This window comes from Sapajus apella, unplaced genomic scaffold (assembly GCF_009761245.1).
Source record: "Sapajus apella isolate SASKATOON/1434 unplaced genomic scaffold, GSC_monkey_1.0 scaffold44, whole genome shotgun sequence".
Taxonomy (NCBI): Eukaryota; Metazoa; Chordata; class Mammalia; order Primates; family Cebidae; genus Sapajus; species Sapajus apella.
In genome coordinates, this window is record NW_022436984.1 from 17,501,597 (window position 1) to 17,521,820 (window position 20,224).

The 20,224-nt window shown below is 45.0% G+C and overlaps 1 pseudogene; it reads left to right on the forward strand.

Moving 5' to 3' along the window:
- Positions 1 to 8,490: 8,490 nt before the first annotated feature.
- Positions 8,491 to 9,685, forward strand: LOC116566738 (annotated as a pseudogene).
- Positions 9,686 to 20,224: the final 10,539 nt, after the last annotated feature.

A 20,224-nucleotide genomic window follows, 5' to 3' on the forward strand; every position in this document is an offset into this window, starting at 1 on the left:
TAGCTTTGATTCTGTGAGAAAGGAACACATCAAAGCCAGAATCTTATGAATTAAAACGTTGACTAATAGAGCTAATTATAGTTCAGTCATCTGAATTTTCACACAATGAGCTGAGTTCTCATGAAAGCCTTCTCTGGGGCAGGCAGCTTTGATGGTGAAGCAGCTATTTATGTCCCAGACCCAGTCCTCCTCACACTGGCCAGGGGATCCTCACTACAGTGCCTTTGGTCAACTCAATCCCTTTATGAGTTTGGCCCCAGGTTTCTTAAAAGCTAAGGCAAGAACAGTTGAGGTGGAGATTATGAAGATGTTGGGAGCAAGACTCCCCTCCCTGGAGAAATCTCTAACCAGTGTGTCAGGATGTCATGATAAGATTCTTTTCATTTTCAATTTTATTCCAGATTTTAAAATACTTAGGTCATTTACATAGCCTAATTATACTTTAGGGAGAAACTTCTCACTTAACATGTCTCAGTTATCAGATGCAGAGTGGTATAATAAATTTTAATCACTGTTTGGAGGTTCTTTGCTGCAGACTTAATCATACCGATTAAGCCTAAATCTTTGATGAGCCAGAATAGGAGAATTCCAGATATAAGGTATCTCTTTCAAGAGAGAATTCACTAATTTTAAGCATCAGTTGGGTACCAGAAAAAATGATGTGTTAAGGAGTGGTTCTTAACTGGGGAACATTTTCACACCCCTCCTTCCTTTGCTCCTTGCCAGGGACATTTGTCAATGTCTGAAGACAGTTTTGATTGTCACAACTGGGGAGGTGGGGGAATATTGTTGGCATCTAAAGGACAGTAATGCTGCTAAAATCCCCCAGTGCACAGTTTAGGCCCTCACAAGAAAGAACTGTCTGACCCAAAATGTTGATAGTGCCAAGGCTGAAAAACCCTGTGTTACAGGGTGAAAGTTTTCTACTCAACATTAGTCATACATTAAGGTGACAACATCTTTGCTTAAATAGTGTTATATGCCACCAAAAGATATATTTGGGCAGACTCCTTTACATTTAGCATTTCTAAAAGAGAGCTAAGAATAAAGAAGTGGGTTGAATACATGACTATCATAGTCTTGAGTCTTATGGAAGATGATAAATTCTTCCTACTCAATATACTTGCTCTTCAGGTAGCCTGTACTTGATGAATAACAGTGATGTCTGTTTGTGGAAGCACAGGCCCACTGATTAGGCATTCTTCCTGTGTGGAGAATTTAAAAAGTAGGTATATAGAACATGATCCACCAGTATATTTCTGTCCCCAAAATACCTCTTTATTAAGGAAGTTTTTATTAATCTCTATTATAAATATAATATGTAAGCAACAAGAAGGTTTAAAACAATGCAAGGCCTATGTACAAATTAAGTACCCTTGTAATTAAACTCAGCTGTTATCAAACTGTGCCTAAATCAACCAAAAAGTTTTTAGACTTTATTCTTGACTCTAACCCCTTCCTATATTATCCATTGTATTCAGAACTTGAAGTTAATTTGCCTTTCAACACATTCTTAACTGTGAAAACTTTCTGTTTTGTCTTAGCCTTTTGGAGAAAGGTTACTCAAAAATTGTTTTAATAAACACATACATATAATTTTTAAAGTTCAACAGTATTAAAAGACTAGTGAAATTCAGCAGTTTCTTTTTTTATTCTTTCTCCTTATCCCGTCTTGTTTCTTCAGGCATTTACACATTGCCATATTTTAAATAATATGCATGTTCTATTCTCTTTTGATTAATTTAGGTGTATGATTTTCCTATTATGGCAAATGAGAATTTAGTACTTTTTTCAGCCATCTCTTCTGTTTTCTCTCCCTAATTCCCCCTACATAATTATAATTTTTTGATAACTCACTGTGGGTTTACATTATCTTACACATGTAAACAAAGTAGAGCACGTTAAATTTCTTTGTCGGCTGGGCATGGTGGCTCATGCATGTAATCCCAGCACTTTGGGAGGCCAAGGCAGGCGGATCGTGAGGTCAAGAATTCAAGACCAGCCTGGCCAATATGATGAAACCCATCTCTACTAAAAATACAAAAATTAGCTGGGTGTGGTGGTGAGCGCCTATAGTCCCAGCTACTCAGGAGGCCAAGGCAGAAGAATTGCTTGAACCTGGGAAGCAGAGGTTGTGGTGAGCTGAGATTGCACCACTGCATTCTAGCCTGTGTGACAAAGCGAGACTGCATCTCAAAAAAAAAAAAAAAAAAAAAATTTTCTTTGTTGCCTTTTGTTTTTCCTGAAGTTAATAATTGCCTTGTTTTTTCATTAGTGACTACTTTAAATTTCTTCCTTTGCAGCCACTTTGATCAAAAGTATTGTACTGGTGGGGTGTGGTGGCTCATGCCTATAATCCCAGCACTTTGGGAGGCTGAGGCAGGAGGATTGCTTGAGGTCAGGAGTGCAAGACCAGCCTGGGCAACATATGAAGACCTTATCTCTACAAATAATTTTAAAAATTAGTTGGACATAGTGGCACATTCCTGTGGTTCCAACTAATCAAGAGGCTGAGTCAGGAGGATTGCCTGAGACTGAGAGGTCATTGAGGCTACATTGAGCCATGATCCTGTTACCATACTCCAGCCTGGTGATAGAGTAAAATGCTATCTCCAAAAAAAAGCATTGTATTTGTCACCTACTTTCTTTTTACCTAGTTGACATTTAGCTAACATTCTAAGGTTTTGGCCTCTGGATGTCGCCTCCCTCATGGCTAACTAAAAAGAGATTCTAACCTAAAGGCACAGCCCATTTCCCATGATTATTTTCCCAAAATGGTCATTCTTCAATCAGTGGTTTTCATTGCCATTTAAAAACCCACCTCTGCCAAGCACAGTGGCTTATGCCTTATAATCCCAGCACTTTGGGAGGCTGAGGCAGACAGATTGCTTGAGGCCAGGAGTTTGAGACCAGCCTGGGCAACATGGAGAAACCCTGTCTCTACAAAAAATACAGGTGTGGTAGTGCACACCTGCAGTCCCAGCTACTCGGGAGGCTGAGATGGGAGGATCACTTGAGTCTAAGAGGTTGAGGTTGTGATGAGCCATGACTTAGCCACCGCACTCCAGCCTGGATGATAACAAAAGACCCTGTCTCGAAAAAAAAAAAATGGCATTAAAGAAGTAGCAATCCTCTTCTGGCTTCTATCTTCACTGAGAATGGTCTATCACATCCTCAGGATTTATTGCCCCATTACTACAGTCTACTCTATTAGGATCTATGCTGTTGCCCATATCTAAGCCCCCAAGCTGGTATTCCTGGCCCCAAGTGTGAGACAATCTGTCACAGAAGATGAGAACTCCAATATTGAGGAGATGGAACCTCACTAAAAATAGGCATAGTTCAACTGATCTGGAGAAAAGGCCTCATTCAGCAGAGCAGCTCCATCAGAAGAGCTCCTCTCCTGAAGTATGCTGGCCTCTCATGGGCCTCTCATGGTGCTGATGGCAGCTTCCTGACTTAGCTGATTTAGCTCTGATCTGCCCACTCTTGGAGAATGCTTGATCATGTCAGCTTCCTGGTGATAACTGGCCTTAGTCTGCCAAGCCTGTGTCTATTCCTATACCCCTTCTGATGGAATTTCTTCCCATCCAAAATCAAGTAGTTGAGGGAGGAAGTCAAGCAGTCTACCCCATAATATTTTTTTTTGAGATGAAGTCTCACTTTGTCGCCCAGGCTGGAGTGCAGTGGCTCGATCTCGGATCACTACAACCTCTGCCTCCTGAGTTCAAGCAATTCTCCTGTCTCAGCCTCCTGAGTAGCTGGAACTACAGGCGTGTACCACCACACCTGGCTGATCTTTTTACATTTTTAGTAGAGATGGGGTTTCACCATATTGGCCAGGCTGGTCTCAAACTCCTGACCTCTTGATCCGCCTGCCTCAGCCTCTCAAAGTACTGGGAATACAGACGTGAGCCACCACACCTAGCTAGCTACCTTATAAAATTTTAAAGCATCTAGGTCTTCCCCAAACTCAGTAACCCATGCTTCCAACAGAACAGCAGGCACACACACATGCTGGCACACAGTTACAGTGTCTTTTCCTCAGCGGTGACCCTGGCTTTCTACTTCTGTATCTGCTCACTTCTCAACACAGAACAAAGGGATTTTTGTGGGGGCAGACACACCCCACATTCCTAGTTTACAGAATTTATTTTTGGCCAGAACTACATTTAGAAATATCTGAGCAACTCTATTAGTAATAAGGAGAGGAAGAAGAGAAGGCGTATGTGTGGATTCATCTTCCTAGGGCTGTGTGGCTCAGGTTAATATTTAAAATGGTCTCACATTCTCTGAGCACACACTGTCTGATGGGGGAGGTGATGAGGAGAGGGACAGGTGGCATGGGGAAAGCTGACCTAGGATTAAAAATTAATTGTGCTTGATTTTCAAATTAGATCACTCTAGGCAGATGGCTATGAATTTTAATGTGATTTCATGTTTAACTTTTTTTAAGGAGATTTAAACTCTATTATTTACCAGCTAGACAATTTATGAACTCACATTTCAGCTTTAATTCTACCTCATCACAAGCAGAATTATAGGCCTGGAAAAACTCCACCAATCATCCTCTGTTTGAAAGAACCACACCCAAAGCCAGCCAAGGCAACAGGAATCCCTAACACATCTTCTAAGACTTCTAATTTAAGGTATTCCACAGCCAGGCTCCCTTAGGAGCAAATTCTGGTGTTCCACTTTTCCATTCTGTCAGCCTCTGCTGTTTCCTCTTCCTTTGCTCCCTGCAGCTGGGTAGACAGAGAAGGCTTCCACCCACTCCAAGGCTTCATCAGTTTCAGCCTCAGCCTTAGCATCCGCATGGGGCCTGCCATCCTGTTCTGTGGGCTGTGAAGTCAGGCATGCTGAATCAGGCCACAGCCCTGTGACAAAAGGGAAGGAGAGTAAACAGGGAGAAGCCTGCCTACTTTGGGTATAGGACTTGGGCTGGAAGGAATGTACAGAGGCCAGAGGCTGGCCTCCAACAGGGCTCGGTCTATTCACCGTACCCAGGCCGGGCGCGGTGGCTCAAGCCTGTAATCCCAGCACTTTGGGAGGCCGAGGCGGGTGGATCACGAGGTCAAGAGATCGAGACCATCCTGGTCAACATGGTGAAACCCCGTCTCTACTAAAAATACAAAAAATTAGCTGGGCATGGTGGTGCGTGCCTGTAATCCCAGCTACTCAGGAGGCTGAGGCAGGAGAATTGCCTGAACCCAGGAGGCGGAGGTTGCGGTGAGCCAAGATCGCGCCATTGCACTCCAGCCTGGGTAACATGAGTGAAACTCCATCTCAAAAAAAAATAAAATAAAATAAAATAAAAATAAAAATAAAAAAAGATGTGGTACCCAAAGGGCAAAGAAAGCTTGGACAAACAGTGATACCAGGGGGTCCTACTTGGATGGCGGTGCAGAGCAGGGAGAGATTCCAAGCAGCAGCAATAAGGCAGGACTTAGATGCAGCAGAATTGTGGTTCTGGAAAAGCTGAACACTCACGGACTATATCAGCAAGTGGATGAGGGCACAGAGAGAAATGTGTTTTTGTTATTATTTTGAGATGAAGCCTCGCTCTGTCACCCAGGCTGGAGTGCAATGGCGCGATTTTGGCTCACTGCAACCTCCGCCTCCCGGGTTCAAGTGATTCTCCTGCCTCAGCCTTCCCAGTAGCTGGGATTACAGGCACATGCCACCTCACCCGGCTAATTTTTGTATTTTTAGTAGAGATGGGGTTTCACTATATTGGCCAGGCTGGTCTCGAACTCCTGACTCCAAGTGATCTGCCTGCCTCAGCCTCCCAAAGTGTTGTGATTACAGGCGTGAGTCACCATGCCCTGCCAAAATATGTGTTCTTTAAGGAAAAGAAACTGGCAAGAACAAGGCAGGGTATCAGGGCCCTGAATAAGTAAGCAGGGCATCAAAATAGCCTTCAAGCTCGGGAGGGAAAGTGGAGCTGATTGTAGCAATGATTACAGCTGCAACGTTCCTCATCCTGCCTGCTTTGCCTGGGTGCCTTACTACATCTTTGAAGCCAGTGACCAACAGGGTAACTGCCTTTTTTTTTTTTTTTTTTTTGAGATAGAGTCTTGCTTTATTGCCCAGGCTGGAGTGCAGTGGCATAATCTCAGCTCACTGCAACCTCCACTTCCCGGGTTCAAGCAATTCTCCTGCCTCAGCCTCCCGAGTAGCTGGGACTACAGGTGCCCACCACCATGCCCGGCTAATTTCTGTATTTTTAGTAGAGATGGGGTTTCACCATGTTGGCCAGGTTGGTCTCGAACTCCTGACCTCGTGATCCGCCTGACTCGGCCTCCCAAAGTGCTGGATTTACAGGCGTGAGCCACCACACCCAGCAATAACTGCCTTTTTTAGATCTCCAGTCTAGGTCCCTACCTGGACTTTAGACCTTCATGTCCAGCTGCCCACCCTGCCCTTTCATTTACATGTCCAAAGAAACTCACTCGTTTTTTCCAACCTGCTCCTCTTTCTATACTCTTTATTCTTGTCTCTTCCTTCCTCTTGCCCACTATATTTAGTCTTTGGTCAAATTCAGTTGCACTGGCTCCTAAATTGCACCTAATTCCCTTCCCTCCCTGCTATTTCGGTACTAATGTCTTCATTCCAGTTACCGTTACCTCTCACCAGAATTTGCACTGCAACCTCTTAACTGTTCTCCCTGCCTCCAGTGGTGCATGCCCTTTGCCAGTCCTTCCTCCTCAATGCAATTCCGATTTGATGTCCCTTTTGCTCAAGCTCCTTCATTGCTGCTACCCATTGTCCCCAGAATAAAGTGCAAAACATATTAGCATGACGTGAATGCTCATGATCTGTTCCCCTTGCCTGTCCATCTTCACTTTCTGCCCCTTCCTATACCCTCCATGTCATTGTCCAACCATGTCATTGTCTGGTAGGTCCCGGAAGAGTCTTAAAGGCTCCACAGTTGTGCACTTGGGGTTCTCAGTGTCTTATCTGGACAACTTTTATTCATCTTGTGGGATTCCATTCAAAGGATTATCTTCCCCAGGACCCCTTCTCTGGGTAGGGCCACTCCTGCGTGCTCCCATACCCACTCAGTGTCCCTCTGACCTCATGCCTGTCTCCTGGGTCTGCCTCCCTGACTAGACTGGGAACACTTTGAGGCAGAAACCAGGTTTCTTTTAGCTGAGGAGCAGCTCTGCAATGGGGAGACGATGGCTTCAGAATCGACCAGGTCTGTGTTTGAAAACCAAATGTAGGTTAACACACCCTGGGCATGAGCATCATCTCAGGATCTCTGTCTCATTCACTGTGAAATAGTAACACTTCCTCCTAAGCAGTTGTGAGGATTAAATGTGGTAATAACACAAAGCACTTGGCATTGAGCCTGACACATCGTAGATGCTCAATATTGTTGGATGAGAAAGTGCGGGAGGAGAGGCTCCAAATAGGCTTATGGGCTTGTGGTCAGTCATGAGAGAGGCTTATGTGGGTCACTGTGGCCTTGGCCAGTAAGGCAGAGAGACAGCAGAGCTGGGTGGAGTTGAGGTCCGAGCCTTTGTCTAGGGAGGAAATGCTAACTGAGCAGGAGCCAGGCAGCAACCAAGACTGATGAGAAGCAAGACAGGGAAGACAGAAAGTGAATGCAGGAGGCTCAGTGAGAGTGCATGGCAGCATCTGGCTGGGACGGGCCCTTACTGAAGGTTCATGGCCCAGCTCAGAGGGGCAGGCTTGCCAAGTGCCTTAAGCCAGCACTGGGCATTAGGAAGCACATTCTCACCCTCAGTCTTGAAGCTGGCAAACACCTTTGCCTGATCCCCATCTCCAGAGATCTAGCTTCAGGTGCTTTAAGGTAGGCCCAGAACTGGGCATTTTTACATGCTCTTCAGAGAATTCAGATGCATCAAAGGGTAAGAGTCATCACTCTAGAGTGAAGGCAGCCCTGGACAGATTGGGTGGGGAAGCACCACATCTCACACACTACATGGTCACCGGGTTTACCCCTGGGCCTCCAGACTGTTTTCCCTGATGACAGCTGAGGGGATGGAGGGTGGAAGGTGGCTGCTACTCACTTACCTGCCCTGGTGAGAACTAGCTCAGCTCGATCAAGTGTCAGGGAGCAGGGAAAGACAGGGGAGAAACAACGAGGCTGGGATGACCGAACATTCTTCCTGATCTCAAAATCCCAGTCTGCCTCCCCTCCCCAGAGGAGACCAGTTGCTCCTTGGGAGGCAGGAAGTCCTTTGGGGGGTGATGGGGGTGGAGAAACACCTTCTCTTCCTTCGTATCTATTCCAGTGGTAGAAGGAGAAGCCAATGGGAAGTTGCTTTTACTTCTCCTGGGAAATAGCTCAGAGAAAGCAGTTTAGAACTCAAGGCCATTCTAAAAATTTAAAGAATTTTTTTAAGATAAGAAATGAATTCCCAGCCAGATGCAGTGGACTCTTAGTTTGAAGAGATCATAAAACAGAACGACAACAAAGTCTTATTAGAAAATTAGAATCCTTCTCTGAGAAAACATCAAATGGCGGATGGCGCCGGTGCAGCAAGGGGGGAGGTCGGGGGTGGAGGCCCCGGGGGAGCTGGGACGGGGAACCTCGGTGGCTTCCGACGAGGTTTCGGCAGTGGCATCCAGGGCCCAGGTTGAGGCTGTGAACGGGGCCAGGCGAGGATAAGGAGTGGATGCCCGTCACTAAGCTGGGCCACCTGGTCAAGGGCATGAAGATCAAGTCCCTGGAGGAGATCTGTTTCTTTTCCCTGCCCGTCAAGGAATCTGAGATCATTGACTTTTTCCTGGGGCCTCTCTCAAGGACAAGGTTTTGAAGCTTATGCAGGTGCAGAAGCAGACCCGCACTGGCCAGCGCACCAGGTTCAAGGCGTTTGTTGCCACTGGGGACTACAATGGCCATGTGGGTCTGGGTGTTAAGTGGCCACCACCATCCGCGGAGCCATCATCCTGGCCAAGCTCTCCTTTGTCCCCGTGTGCAGAGGCTACTGGGGGAACAATATAGGCAAGCCCTATACCATCCTTTGCAAGGTGACAGGCCACTGTGGCTTTGTGCTGGTGCGCCTCATCCCCGTGCCCAGGGGCACTGGCATCATCTCGGCATCTGTGCCCAAGAAGCTGCTAGTGATGGTTGGTATCGATGACTGCTACACCTCAGCCAGGGGCTACACTGCCATCCTGGGTAACTTCGCCAAGGCCACCTTTGAGGCCATCTCTAAGACCTATAGCTATCTGACCCTGACCTCTGGAGGGAGACTGTATTCACCAAGTCTCCCTATCAGGAATTCACTGACCACCAAGACCCACACCAGAGACTCTGTGCAGAGGACCCAGGCTCCAGCTGTGGCTACAACATAGAGTTTTTAATACAAGAAAAATAAAGTGAATTAACCCTGAAAAAAAAGAAAATTAGAATCAAGTAACATTTACTTGAAAAATGCCTACTTCTCTGTGGATTTCTACAATCTGTATATCTGTTCTTTTCAAGGCTAATCCAGAAGATACATATATTATAGTTCACAAGGAACAGACCCACTAAGAAGTGGCATCACAAAGTGACTTTCAGTAAAAGCTATCCTTTATTTGACCACCTTGGTCCTCACTAAACCCTGAAAATGTTCAATCATGCAAACATGATCAAACGTCATTGATCATGGGTCTGTGCAATTCAAGCAGGCTCTTTCCCAACCCCAGCCTAGAAGAGAATGAAAAAGATGGCCATGAATCAGTAAGAAGTACAAGTGGGCTGGGCACGGTGGCTCACGCCTGCAGTCTTAGCACTTTGGAAGGCCAAGGCAGGAGGCCCACTTGAGCCCAGGATTTCAAGCTCTACAAATAAAATTTTTTAATTAGCCAGATGTGATGGTGCATACCTGTGGTCCCAGCTACTTGGGCGATTGTGAGGTGTGAGGATTGCTTGGGCCCTAGAGGTCAAGGCTGCAATTGTGCCACTGTACTCTGCCTGGGCAACAGAGTGAGACCCTGTATCAAAGAAATAAAAAAGGGCCGGGCGTGGTGGGTCACACCTGTAATCCAAGCACTTTGGGAGGCCAAGGCGGGCGGCTCACGAGGTCAAGAGATCAAGACCATCCTGGCAAACATAGTGAAACCCCGTCTCTACTAAAATATAAAAATTAGCTGGGCATGGTGGCACGCGTCTGTAGTCCCCGCTACGAGAGGCTGAGGCAAGAGAATTGATTGAGCCAGGAGGCGGAGCTTGCAGTGAGCCGAGATCACGCCACTGCACTCCAGCCTGGTGACAGAGTGAGACTCTGTCTCAAGAAAAAAAAAAAAGAAGAAGTACAAGTGGCCCTCCCATCAGCTGTCAGTGCAGAGGCAAAGCCCTGAGCAGGAGAGCACATGAAATAAAAAGTAACACAAGGTGTGAGGTCTACCTGTTTCTAACTTTTATGTGTGTTTCCATCTCCCCAGCCCCAGCCCAGCCCCCCACCCCCATCACCCCTCACTGATAGACACCTATATAAACACCTATTCCACCTTTCACTAAAAACTCCTCCATGCAAAAGCTGTAGCTTTATGTCAACAAAGCATTCCACCCCTATGTCAAAAAAAGAAAAAACCTTGGAAATTTGGTCATGTGGTTCATAATCTTTCTGGAACTTACCTAATTGTAAAAAGACCCAAAAATAGAGGGACTTCTGTTCCCTATAGGCAGAGAAGTGACATAGACTATTTTGTAGTTCAATCATCTCTTCCTTTCTGGAAATTAACAGCTCGTGTCTCTATTGATTTAACATGCTGTTCCTGTGATACAGTGGGGGGTTCACACAAGTAATGAGGACACGCCGTTCTGTAATTATTGAACCCTTCTTGTTCTCTTTTTTGTAATTTTCTCCACATGATAACAACTCCAGTATATGGAAGAATCTACTAAAGGGAACGACACCAACGTCTGTGTGTCCTCCTGCATTTTAAAGATATAGATTCAAACACACTGTAGAAATAAGGAGATTTCAGCCTGTGTCATTACATTGTGCTTCTGAACCACAAATATTCTTGTGAAAGAGCAGGCTCTGCAATACATTAGAACAATAAGAAATTGCCTGGGCAGGAAATTGAGGGAGGAATGAACATATTCCTTGATTTTCTCTCCTGGGTCTCTGACTCTTTGTTTCAGAGTACTCTGGGGCTATGTTTGCTTGCAGTGATATCAGCTTGCTGCGGGTAGAAATTATGACGGTGGCCTAAATTAGGAACCATGACTTCAGTGTTGGGATAAAGACGAGGAAAACGGAGAGGAGGCCGGAGCTGCTGTTTAAAGTACAGTAAATGGAGTAACTGTCAGGATTGATCAGTTACTTTGTACCAAATTCAATCTTCAGGGATGATTCTTCCCTTTGTTTTGAGGAAGGAAGAAGCAAAGTCCTTTATTCCTCATGATTTTAAGGACAAGGAAGAGTCTTTCAAATTGTGAGAGGAGGGAAAATAAAAAGAGAAGCCTCAATAAAAAATAAAAATTTAAAAAAAAAGAAAAAAGAGAGAAGCCTCATTATGCTGATCACTTAGCAAATGTTCAATGAGCATCTTCTTTTTTTTTAAGACAGAGTCTTGCTCTGTCCCCCAGGCTGGAGTGCAGTGGCACAATCTCAGCTCACTGCAACCTCTGCCTCCCAGGTTCAAGCGATTCTCCTGCCTCAGCCTCCCAAGTAGCTACAGGCACACACCACCACACCCAACTAATTTTTGCATTTTTTAGTAGAGATGGGTTTCACCATATTGGCCAGGCTGGTCTCGAACTCCTGACCTCGTGATCTGCCCACCTTGGCTTCCCAAAGTGCTGGGATTACAGGTGTGAGCCACTGCGCCCAGCCCAGTGAGCATCTCCTTTGTGCAGAAGCCTGAGCTGGCAATGCAGGAGAAGCCCTGTCCCCACTGTGGAATGGGGAATTGCGTGGGTGGAGAGGTCACCATAACATCTGGCTTGTGCCATGTTTGGACACTGTTTCAGTCTCACACGCTATTACAAGTCAGTAAAGTTTGTCTCCAGAATCCTCCTCCCCATTCCTACCTCGCCTGTTCATCCCTGTGTGGTCTTCGGGTTTTGTCCCATTGCCTACCAACCTGGACTCTTCCATTTCATTTTCCCCTCCCTGAATGCACCATCATTCCTTCTCTCACTTAAACTCTGAATGGTGCTGTGGAAAAAACATCAGTCTGCCCTCACTGACTAAACTTTGATAAGTCATTTCATTTCTTTGAGAGTCAATATTTCCTGGAAATAACAATAGCCAACACTTGTATTGTGAGGATTACATGAAATAATGATTGTGAAATTCCTTATAGCTAACTTTTTTTTCAATTTTTAAAAAATAGGCCAGGTACAGTGCCTCACGCCTGTAAATCCAGCGCTTTGGGGGGCTGAGGTGGGTGGATGTCTTGAGGTGAGGAGTTCAAGACCAGCCTGGCCAACATGGTCAAACCCAGTCTCTACTAAAACTACAAAAATTAGCCTGGTGTGGTGGTGTGCACCTGCAGTCCCAGCTACTTGGGAGGCTGAGGCACAAGAATTGCTTGAACCCGGGAGGCGGAGGCTGCAGGGAGCCGAGATCATACCACTGCATTCCAGCCTGGATGACAGAGTGAGACTCTGTCTCAAAATAAATAAATAAATACATATATATACATACATACATATATATATACACACACACACACATATATATATACACACATATATATACATACATATAGAGAGAGACTCTGACACCTCTCTCTCCCTCTCTCTCTCTCTATATAGATAGATGAATAGAGAGAGAAACAGGGTTTCATTTATATATATGACAGAGAGAGAAACAGCGTTTCATATATATATATAGAGAGAGAGTCAGTATCACCATGTTGGCCAGGCTGGTCTTCAACTCCTGAGCTCAAGTGATCCTCCCACCCTGGCCTCCCAAAATGTTGGATTACAGGCATGAACCACTGCGTCAGGTCATGATAGTCAATTTTTACAGAAGATGTGGCACAGGCCGACACCATGCTGAATGCTCTGTGTGCAATATCCCTTGTTGTCCTCCAGTCAGTAATGCAGGCATTCTCTTCCCCATTTACAGTGAGGAAACTGAAACTGAGACTCAGTCGCTTTCTCCAGTCACATAGCCAGTTTGTGGAAGGGTCAGGACTGAATCAGTTTGTGTCTTACTCCAAAGTCTGTGCTAGTAACCACAATACCACACTGCCTCTGTAAATGACCCTGTAAAAGTTATGTCAACAGAAGATAGGTTTACTAGAATCACAGCTAACATAGTACCATTCCTTGTTAGACAAATCTGAGTGTACCAGAGATCATGTCATTTACAGATTTTTTTAAATTCAGGGCAATTAATTTACATAGAACCACAGGCTTTTACAGGTGAAAGGGACCTTTGAGATGATCTAGGCTTGTGTTTTTCCAATTCTGCCTCTCAGAGGCCCCACATCAAGGTCTGCTTTGATCTGTTCCGAATGCATTTTTATTGGTAAGCAGCATTTTGTCTGAAGAATGGTTCTACAGCTTTTCTATTCTAATTCACACACTATTGTTATACAGTGGCCTTTTTTGTGGCATTTTACTGAAGCCTTTAAAAAGAAAAAGAGGCTCAAGTTTTCCTGACTTCTGATCCAGGAGTCTCTCCATTACTCAGCCCTATCTCTTGACACACTGTGTCCAATGCAGTAAAGGATTGAGATGTCAAAAATTAATAATCAAGAGGGACTTTTGGAAAGAAATATCTTAAGAGAGCAAATAGGCCTGACTGATCTAAGACAAGGCAGCGTAAGTCTCAACCACGAGAAAATGAGGCATGGTAATGGGAATAAAATAAAAAGATTTTGAGGAGGCTTGGAAATGATGGCAGCAATGACTATTACGGAAGTTTTGTCCTATGGGAATAAACAGAAACGTAACATTTTGTTACAGGAAAGGTGTCCAGGTCCAGACCTCAAGAGAGGTTTCTTGGATCTCGTTCGAGGAAGAGTTCAGGGAGAGTCCATGCCTCCCGTTTTTAGACCATACAAGGTAACTTCCTGATGTTGCCATGACATTTGTAAACTGTCGTGGCACTGGTAGGAGTGTAGCAGGGAGGACGACCAGAGGTCACTCTGTGGCCGTCTTGGTTTGGGTGGGCTTTAGCCAGCTTCTTTACGGTAAGCTGTTTTATCAGCAAGGTCTTTTTCTCAGTCTCCCAAGTAGCTGAGATTACAGGTGCCGGCCACCACGCCCGGTTAACTTTTTGTATTTTTAGAAGAGGCAGGGTTTCATTATGTTGGCCAGGCTGGTCTTGAACTCCTCCTGGCCTCAGGTGATCCACCCGCCTCAGCCTCCCTAAGTGCTGGGATTACAGGCATGAACCACTGCGTCCAGCCTGTCAGCAAGCTCTTTATGACCTGTATCTTGTGCTGACCTCGTATCTCATCCTGTGACTTAGAATGCCTTAACCATCTGGGAATGCAGCCCAGTAGGTCTTAGCTTCATTTTACTCAGTCCCTATTTGAGATGGAGTTGCTCTGGTTCAAACACCTATGACAATTTCGTAAGGTTCTTATGTTCATCCATTCATTCCACCATCATTTATAAACCATCTGCTGTATGTCAGGGCACTGTCGTAGGCAGAGGGACCACAGGGTGAATAAAACAGTGTCCCTGGCCGGGCGAGGTGGTTCATGCCTGTAATCCCAGCACTTAGGGAGGCTGAGGCGGGTGGATCACCTGAGGTCAGGAGTTTAAGACCAGCCTGGCCAACAAGGTGAAACCCCATCTCTATTAAAAATAACAAAAATTAGCCGGGCATAGTAGCGGGCACCTGTAATCTCAGCTACTCAGGAGGCTGAGACAGGAGAATCACTTGAACCCAGATGGCAGAGGTTGCAGTGAGCTGAGATCATGCCATTGTACTCCAGAGTGGGCAACAAGAGTGAAACTCTGTCTCAAAAAAAAGCAAAAGCAATGTCCCTGCACTCAAGAGGCTCACAAATGAGTGTGGGGTTGGCCATGAGGCTGAGGGGTCGTGCTGTAAAACCAATGATTGAGATTTATAAAGAATCCTACAGGTACTTAGAGAAGAAACATCTCATCCAGCCATTGGTGGGGAGAAGGTGGTGGTCAGGAAACACTTCCTGGAAGACAGAACACTTGAGAGAACTCCAAACAAGAAGAGATCAGCATGGATGAGTAGCCTTGTTTTCGCCTTAGGTAGAACAGAATTTAGTTTCTTTCCACTTTCTCTGATGAGGCAGAGATGGGCAAGATAGCAAGACTTTGTGACTATAAGCTACAGACTGATAAACCCAAACCGCATTGTCTCAGGGTGATTACTAACCAGAATTTCTGCTTTCAATGACTAAAAATAGTTTCTTCTGATTATTTTTTCTCACAGAGATGAAAATAACTATTCCTCAGAGTCAGAGCTGGGGCGGGGGGTATCTTCCTCAGTGATCACTTAGCTCTCACCCACTTTGGATGGCTTCTAAATAAGTGCATACTGTGGCAGCTACACTACATATCTATGGGATGCTTGCAAGAATACGAAAATGGACTTTACTAGTTATGAGAGACTTCATTGCTGAAGCAAATGGACTCTAAATTACAATGGTTCAAACCCAATAATAGAAGTTTATCACACAGAAGGCAGGGTGAATATTCCAAGTCAGCAGCAACGCTCTTCCACATGGGCAATCATGACCCCAAGCTCCTCCATCTGAGAGTCAGCTTTCCTAAGGGCTCAATATCTCTTTGGTCCAGTTAAAGGAAGTGGGCTAGGGAAGAAAGGTGTGGACCTTAAAGGCCTACACCAGGGACTAGTACACCATATTTCCCATTGTATTTTGTTGGCAAAAAATAATCACACGGCCACAGATGTCTGCAGGGGCTGCTGGGAAAGTTAGTTCCAGGTTGGGCAACTGCTTCCAGTCACAACTTTATTGCTGTGGACAAGGAAAATTTTGGTGAGCAGTTACTGTCTTCCTTCAAAAACTGAGAGAAAGAAAATGGATGAAATGTATAGACACAGAATATCTAAGTTAAGTCACTAATAAAAATGCCTCTCAGCTCCAGAATACTGTATTATTATTCGCTTGGTAATATCAATACCTGATCAGATACATCTTTCTTAAAAGCTTCAGATAGAAGCCCATCCATAAATCAGCAATAACCAGGTGATTATATATTGTTTGTTAGTTAAAATCCTGGTTCATTTTTTTAAATTCAAGAATCTGATAATGAGATAGTATTAACTGTAAGGGTTATTGCCGAGTTTAAAATGAGGAAACTGAGGCCAGTATAAGAAAAATTAAATGCCATGTTTATTCAGCTCCCTGGTGAGGTTCTATGGTCCCAGGGAAAGGGGCCAGATAAGTCACACTGACTTCCTGGGGTGTGGGGTTTTTATGGCTATGAGGAATGAGCAACAGCTGGGTGCTCTGATTGGCTCCAGGGGAGCAGGATTGGAACGGGGCGGGCCGCTATTGGTTGGCAGGTTGTTGGGCGGGTTTTCTGGCACGATAGCCGGCCAGGGTTGCATTAGCCGGAGCCTTCCAGGGGAGCCATGCGACCTAGCTAGGTGCCGAGTGCAGAGCCTGGTGCCGGGTGCAAAGGTGGGTGTGTCCGGCCTCCCGGGGCGGCAACCAGCCTTACATGAACAGCAGGAAATTATGGGAAGCTGTCAGATTTTTCTAATCAGAGCAATTTAAAAACATAAATATTTTTCAATGCCTGTCCTATGTTAAATATTTTGGGGTAGTATTTTTTTAAAACACTGTCATAACCATATATTTATGTACATACACACACAATTAAGACTGAAATACAAGTGATATAACTCGGTGATATTACTGATTGCCAAAGGGGTTACTCAGAAACAAATGTAGGTCAGAAGGCATGGTGAAAGGAAGATTTGAGCAAAGCCTTGAGCTGTGGGTAACATGTTGATAGCTATAATAGATGGCGACATAGATTGGATGTTTGTCCCCTCCAAATCTCGTGTTGAGATGTGTTCTCCAACATTGGAGGTAGGGCCTGGTGGAAGGTGATTGGATCACAGGGGTGATCCCTCATGAATGGTTTAGCATCATTCTCCTTGGTGGTAAGTGAGTTCTTACTCTGAGTTAACGAACGAGATACCTGGTTGTTTAAAAAGTGTGTGGCACCACCCCCCTTAACTCTCTTGCTACCACTCTCACCATGTGAGATGTCACTTCCCCCTCTCACCTTCCGCCATGATTACAATCTTCCTGAAGCCCTCACCAAAAGCCAGGCATGTGTTGGTGCCATGCTTGTACAGCCTGCAGGATTGTGAGCCAGGTAAACCTCTTTTCTTTATTAATTATCCAGTCTCAGTATTCCTTTACAGGAATGCAAGAATGGCCTCACATGGATGGGAAGTCATTACATGTATCAAAGTTCCAGAAGCAGATGAGAACAAAACATATATGCGGGGCAGAGGAGAGATCATCATCATGAATGTGGAAATGGATAACAGTGACTCATTATGATGGACATTCTCCATGAATGAGATGAGGAAGAATGGCGGTTAATCTTCTATTCTTTAGGTGAAGCTGAGTCAAAAAGTAGTATGTATAGCTTACAAACAGAATGAAGACATTCTGTTACTGTCTTCATTGAAACATTTTGAAACAGCAATTTAAATAAGTTATATTTAATCATTTATTGAAAATGTTTGCTGGGCATGGTGGCTCATGCCTGTAATTTCAACACTGTAATTCCAAGGTGGGGATTACTTGAGGTCAGGAATTCGAGACCAGCCTGGCCAACATGGCTACTAAAATAACAAAAACTAGCCAGGCAGGGTGATATGTTCTTGTAGTCCCAGCTATTCGGGAGGCTGAGGCAGGAGAATAGCTTGAACCCAGGAGGTAGAGGTTGCAGTGAGCTGAGATCGCACCTCTGCACTCCAGCCTGGACAACAACTCCATCCCCCCACCAAAAAAAAGAGAAAAAGAAAATGTTTGACTTTAAAAAAATTTTTTAGCCTGGAGTAGATTTCAAGTTTGAAGCATCTGAAACATCTTTCAGATGAAAAATGAGATTCCATTTAGCATAACTGTAACTGATGTGATGTACTTAGTAAAAGGCCAATAAATAATTGGTATTTAATTAATAAACATTGACAAACACCTTAAGATAGATTTATAGAATCTATGTGGTAGGTATAATTTTTTTTTTTTTTTTTGAGATGAAGTTTCACTCTTGTTGCCCAGGCTGGAGTACAATGGCGTGATCTCGGCTCACCGCAACCTCCACCTCCCAGGTTCAAGCAATTCTCCTGCTTCAGCCTCCCAAGTAGCTGGGACTACAGGCACATGCCACCATGCCCAGCTAATTTTTGTATTTTTAGTAGAGATGGGGTTTCACCATGTTGACCAGGATGGTCTCAATCTCTTGACCTCGTGATCCACCCACCTTGGACTCCCAAAGTGCTGGGATTAAAAGTGTGGGTTGTTTGCATCTGGCCAGTAGGCAGAATTTAAAGGTAGCCACGGAAATTTTTATCCCAGACACGAATCTAGGCAATGCTATGAAGCAATTTTGCAGGTATAATTACAGTCCCAAGTTAGTTGACCTTAAGATATGGAGAGTCCTTTAAAGGCAGGGAGTTATCTCTGGCTGAGAGCAAAAGATGATGTCAGAGACATTCGATGAAGCATGAGAAGAACTTGTTGGACTATTCCTGACTTTGAAGATAGAGCAGACCACATGAAAAAGAATGTGGATGGCCTTTAGAAGCAGCAAGTGGCATCTGAGTGACAGCCACGTAGGAAACAAGACCTCAGTTGCAAGGAACTAGATGCTACCAACAACCTGAATGGAGCTGGAAGATTCTTCCTGAAAGCTTCCACCTAAGAGCACGGTGGCTCACGCCGGTAATCCCAGCACTTTGGGAGACCAAGGCAGGGAGATCACAAGGTCAGGAGTTGGAGACCAGCCTGACCAACATGGTAAAACCCTGTCTCTATTAAAAATTCAAAAATTAGCCAGGTGTGGTGGTGCATGACTATAATCCCAGCTACTCAGGAGACTGAGGCAGGAGACTCATGGCTTGAACCAGGGAGGCAGAGGTTGCAATGTGCCAAGATCGCACCACTGCACTCTAGCCTGGGTGATAGGGTGAGACTTCATCTCAAAAAAAAAAAAAATAAAGAAAGAAAAATAAATAAATGGGGGAAAAAAAAAAAAGAAAGAAAAAAAAGAGTCCAGTCTAGCCAACACTTTGATTTCAGCTTTGTGAGACACTAAGCAGAGAGCCGAGTTGAGCCTCTCCAGACTTCTGGCCCACAGAACTATGGGCAAATAAATAAATGTTGCTTTGAGCTGCTAAGTGTGTGGTGATTTGTTATATAGCAATTTTTTTTTTTTTTTTTGAGATGGAGTTTCGCTCTTTTTACCCAGGCTGGAGTGCAATGGCGCGATCTCGGCTCACTGCAACCTCCGCCTTCTGGGTTCAAGCAATTCTCCTGCCTCAGCCTCCCAAGTATCTGGGACTACAGGCGTGCGCCACCATGTCCAGCTAATTTTTTGTATTTTTAGTAGAGACGGGGTTTCACCATGTTGACCAGGATGATCTCGATCTCTTGACCTCGTGATCCCGCCTCAGCCTCCCAAAGTTCTGGGATTATAGGCGTGAGCCACCGCGCACAGCCTGTTATATAGCAATAGAAAACTCTACTCATAGACACCTGAATGAGATTCAAGCAAACGGCCAGGGGCAGTGGCTCACACCTGTAATCCCAGTACTTTGGAAGGTCGAGGCAGGGGCATCACTTGAGGCCAGGAGTTCAAGACCAGCCTGGCCAACATGGTGAACCCCATCTCTGCTAAAAACCCAAAAATCAGCCAGATATGGTGGGGTACATTTGTAATCCCAGCTACTGGGGAGCCTGAGGCATGAGAATTGCTTCAACCTGGGAGGCAGAGGGTACAGTGAGCGGAGATTGTGCCACTGCACTCCAGCATGGGCAAGGGAGTAAGATTCTGTCTCAAAAAACAAACAAACAAATTTAAGCAGAGTGCGGTAGCTCACGCCTGTAATCCCAGCACATTGGGAAGCTGAGGTGAGTGGATTGCTTGAGTTCAGGAGTTGGAGACCGGCATGAGCAACATGGTAAAGTTCTGTTCTCTACAAAAAATACAAAAATCAGCCAGGCATGGTGGCACAGGCCTGTAATCCCAGCTTCTCAGGAGGCTGAGGCGGGAGAATCACTTGAGTCTGAGAAGTGGAGGTTACAGTGAGCCAAGATC